Genomic DNA, 5,695 nt, shown 5'->3' on the forward strand with positions numbered 1-5,695 from the left:
TATAGGAAACTATTGGTGGTTCTTAAAGAGTTAAGTAATGGTTTGTAAACATAAGATTATTTATTTTCAGCTGTTACAATCGTCCCTTTACTTATTGTTACAATCGTCCCCAAGATGCCGTTTCAGTTTCATTTGTTAAAAACAATACTCGTTAATTAACAAAACTAATCTTTTTTTTGTTGAAATGTAAATTAAGGTGTCCACTTACATATTCGGCTGATAATTTTTATTTGTTTAAAGAAAATTACTTTGTTACAATATGATATTCTAATACCAAAAAAAGTGCTTACGTAGCGTGAAAATATCTTTTGTGGTGTAACTCTTTCAAAAGTACATAAAAATGGTTGCCAGCAGGGGTGTACATGTAGATTTATTAAATACACCTTGTGCGCCACCTAGGAACCAAATCTAGAACCCGACACTCGAAATTTTTGCTCTGTTACAATCGTACCCTGTTACAATTGACCCCACTCTCCCCTACTCTATTACCCTTTGAAAGAAATAATCAATAAATCTTACAAAATTTTCATTTGGAAACTTTTATGTAAATTTATGCGTGGTTCCTTTAGTTGTTTATGATAAATCGATAGTTTTAATATTCTAGTCCGCAGATATATATAGATATATATATATATATATATATATACTTCATTGAATAAATATATTCTCTAACGATTTAAGCTAATTTTCAATTATATGTGTTTAACATATAACAGAATTCCTCTTGATGAACCATTTGCCGCAAATTCTGGTTTTCAGAATTATAGTTATTATTACCGCACATTTAGCAAAAAATACAAACGTGAAAAGTAAACTTAACCGAGCAAATACTTAATATGCCATGCTCTAGAGTATCATGATAAACTTACCAAATTTTACCACATTTTCCAAATTATAACACATATTATAAAACCATATTTAATTGTTAGGTCTCCCAAAATCATTACCAAAGCGCTTCGATAAAAATTTCCGAGCTTTTGATGTTCCCTCCCATCTGTCCAGAAATACTGTAAATTTGACTATATTTTGGTAGTTTTAATCACGCTTTACTTCTGAATGCAAAATAATATCACGTGTTCAAAAAACTTTTCATATCATACTTCATAAATATACAATCTGTCGAAAGGCATGCATTTTCATAGAGAGTGTCTTTTCATGGTAATAAAGATGATTATAAAAATAACTGACCTATAATGGCGGAAGTGATAAAAATAAATCACTTTTTTCTATCTGTAAATAGAACAGCAAAAAAAATAAAACATTCACATTTCCTTAATGGCAACGTGAAGGAAATTATTTCTCCATTGAGAAATCAAAGAACGCAAGATTTAGATCATAAAAAGACGTTTCCTCTCCTTAAGAAAATTACTTTTATAGATAACGTTATCCATAAATCTATTGATTCTGTCAATAAAATGCAAATTCCTGAGACATGAATTACTCAAAACAAAAGTGTAACAGTGTGTTCTTTTATGGCATTGGAAAAGTAATAGAAATCTGAGAAAATTGCTGCAACACATAATGTATTTAAGATTATAGCATGAGCATATAATAAATAAATAAATAATTATTATGTATGAAAATAGGGATAAAATACTAAATACATGTCAGCAATAAAATAAATTATTTGAATGAAATGATTGAAAATAGTAAAGATTTTTTTTTAAATAAATTATTGTTTATCGCTGATGCTTGTTAATTTGCTGATATGGTTTTAGTGAAACCTTATAGATTAAATAAATATGTCTTTGATAGTTTGGAAAAGTAAAAGAAATCTGAGAAAATTACTACAACACATAATGCATTTAAGCTTATGAACTATTGCAGTAACATATAAAACTCTTATAAAGAATTATTATTATGCATGAAAATCAGAATAATATATTAAATATATGTCACCAATAAGATTAGTTTTATAAGAATACTTTTTTCAATGGATTTATTGATTCAAAAAATAATTTGTATTTGTAACATGCTGATATGGTTTTGGTGAAACCTTATAGATTATGCAAAATATGTCTTTGATAGTTTGGAAAAGTAAAAGAAATCTGAGAAAATTACTACAACACATAATGCATTTAAGTTTATGAACTATTGCAGTAACATATTAAACTCTTATAAAGAATTATTACTATGCATGAAAATAAGAATAATATATCAAATATATGTTACCAATAAGATCTGTCTTATAAGATTACTTTTTGCAATGGAATTAATGATTTTAAAAAAAATTTGTATTAGTAACATGCTGATGTGGTTTTAGTAAAACCTTATAGAATATGCAGAATATGTAGCGCGTTTTTCTATGGTTTGAAAATGTAATAGAAATCCGAGAAAACTACTGCAATACATAATTTATTTATGTTTATGTACTATTGCAATAGGATGTAAAAGTTCTATAAATAAATTATGATATGCTGATATAACTTGAGTGCAAACTTATTAAATATACAAAATATGGATTGTGTTCTTTTGTGGTATTGAAGACAAAATAGAAAACCAAGATTATTACAGCAACAAATAACCTATTATGTTCCATGAACTACAGCAATAGATAGAGCTCTTAGAAATAAATTATTACATTTATTAATATAATTATTACTATCCAGAAAAGATAAGTAAATTTTACGTAATATGAGCATATTTTTAGATTACTTCTAGAACAAAACTTTTTGCTGACAATTTAAAATTGAGTATATTGATACTGTTGCGAATTTGTAAATATGTGTATAAATTTGTGAATATTCTATTATTATTAGGCTAAATATCTCAGACGGACTCTAAATGAATAGTTTAATTAGAATATTTACGAAAAAGCCTTTTAATTCAAGACTTAATTTAGAAAGAAAATAACTTCTAATGCATACCTCGTAAAAGACTCGGATTGATGAATTGGCAATACTCTTGGCACCCATTTTGGCAACAAAATGACACTGACCTTCCTGTAATAGTCCTCGCTACTGAAAATCAAATTTGGGCTACGATCAATACCTTCTAGTAGAAAGAAGGCTTCTGCACGGGTTACCATAAATAAGAAATTTGATCCTTTAGTAGTTCAAACGTAATAATTTCTTTCCTCATTCCCCCTGTGCGCCGCTTAGTACCGTGAACGTAGTGACATCTTTCTTTTATTGCCTCCCTCGCGCAGTTATGTCAGACTAGTAAATTGACCCGTGCTGAGGCCTTCTCTCTTCTAGGAGTTATTGCTACGAGCCACTTTTTGGGCTACTCATTATTTTTCGAGCTATACAAATCTTAAAAATGAGCTACTTTTTTATTGAAATCTATTTTTTTTTTCGAATTTAACAAATATTATTTTTTGTAACAAGTGTGTGTGTGCGTGCGTGCGTGTGTGTTAGAAATTGTTCCGCTACTTTTGGAGCTCCCATTCACTTATAAAATCTTATCTTAATGTTAAGATATAACTTAAATATAATCTTTACAATCTTATAGTATCGTATAATCTTATAATATTTTATAATCTTATAATATTTTATAATCTTATAATATCTTATAATCTTATATTATCTTATAATCTCATTATATCTTATAATATTAGAATATCTTATAATATTTTATAATCTTATAATATCTCATAATCTTATAATATCTTATAATCTTATATTATCTTATAATATCTAATAATCTTAGAATATCTTATAATCTTAGGATATCTTAAAATCTTAGAATATCTTACAATTTTATAATATCTCATAATCTTATAATATCTTATAATCTTATATTATCTTATAATCTTATAACATCTTATATTATCTTATAATATCTTATAGTCCTATAATATCTTATGATCTTATAATCTTAGAATATATCATAATCCTATATTATCTTATAATATCTTGTAATCTTAGAATATCTTATAATCTTAGAATATTTTATAATATTTAATAATCTTATAATATCTTATAATCTTATATTATCTTATAATCTTATATTATCTAATAATATCTTATAATCTTATATTATCTTATAATATCTTATAATCTTAGAATATCCTTTAATCTTAGAATATCTTATAATCTTATACTAATATCTTATGATCTTTTAATATTTTATAATCTTATAATATCTTATAGTGTCTTATAATATCTTATAATCTTATATTATCTTATGATATCTTATAATCTTATATTATCTTATAATCTTACAATATCTTATAATATCTTATAATCTTAAAATATTCAATAATCTCTTAATACCTAATCTTATAATATCTTATAATCTTATATGATCTTATAATATTTTATAATCCTATAATATCTTATAATCTTATAATATCTTATAATCTTATAGTGTCTTATAATATCTTATAATCTTATATTATCTTATGATATCTTATAATCTTATATTATCTTATAATCTTACAATATCTTATAATATCTTATAATCTTAAAATATTCAATAATCTCTTAATACCTAATCTTATAATATCTTATAATCTTATATGATCTTATAATATTTTATAATCCTATAATATCTTATAATCTTATAATATCTTATAATCTTATAGTGTCTTATAATATCTTATAATCTTATATTATCTTATGATATCTTATAATCTTATATTATCTTATAATCTTATAATATCTTATAATTTTATAATCTTAAGTCCATAATCTTATATCTATATAACTTTAAGTTTTAACAACACTGTGCGTACCTCGCAGACTAGAGTAGGAGAGTGTATTAGTCTGTGTGTGACTTCAATAGTGTTCTGATTTGCGAGTCTTAAGTGGTTCATTGAATCGTCTGAGGTTTAAAGCCTATGTACTAAGCTGTTATTTGATCTGCAACTGATTGCTAGAAATAACAGTATTTTCTAGAAGCTTTTGCTGATAAATGTTTGCAGACATGTGGAAAATCAAAACAAACCCGTATTCTCGGTGCAATATTGTTCTCTTAGAAAACTTTGCCAGAATAAAACAACTCTGTGCGGTTGGAACAAAACCTAGTAAAAACAATAAATCAAACCATATAGATGGTGTTATGAAAAAAAACATTGCAAGAAAGTTAAAACAAAAACATTTAGAAGAAAAAAACGCGAAGGTGTTAGAACAAAAACATCTAGAGATTATTTTAACTAAACATCATGAAGGTGTTAGTATAAAGCATTGTAAAGTTGCCAGAACAAGAGTATCGAGAAATTATTGTAATGAAACATCATGTACGTATGAGATAATAAAAAATAAATAAATGAAAATAAATTTTAAAAAAAACTTAAAAAGAGTTAAATGAAAACACCCCCTAGATTAGAGAAATAAGAGAATCATTAGAAATAAATAGAGAATACCATTAGAGAAATAAATTTTAAACGTAAGATAATAACGTATATATTCATCAATTTTCGAATTCAAGACATATTTTTGAATATCTAATTGTTTCTTTTAAACGTAAATAAGGTATTTTTTCGGTTCTGGTCCTGGATTTAACGTGTTTTATGCTAACAAAAACTTTTTTTATAACAATGAAAATGTTACCTTTTATTAATGGAATATATTGAGATAATTTGATAATTTAATTCACGTTTTATGTTTTTTTTTAACAAATACCTTTCCAAGTTGCAAAATAATAAACATGTTTTTATCCAATGTAAAAACGTTTTAATTCAACTTGAGCAATTATTTATTCTCTTTATTTTTATTTTTAATATTTTCTTATAATTACCTTATTTAAGTAT

The sequence above is a fragment of the Parasteatoda tepidariorum genome, chromosome 8, assembly GCF_043381705.1.
Source record: "Parasteatoda tepidariorum isolate YZ-2023 chromosome 8, CAS_Ptep_4.0, whole genome shotgun sequence".
NCBI classification, from domain to species: Eukaryota; Metazoa; Arthropoda; class Arachnida; order Araneae; family Theridiidae; genus Parasteatoda; species Parasteatoda tepidariorum.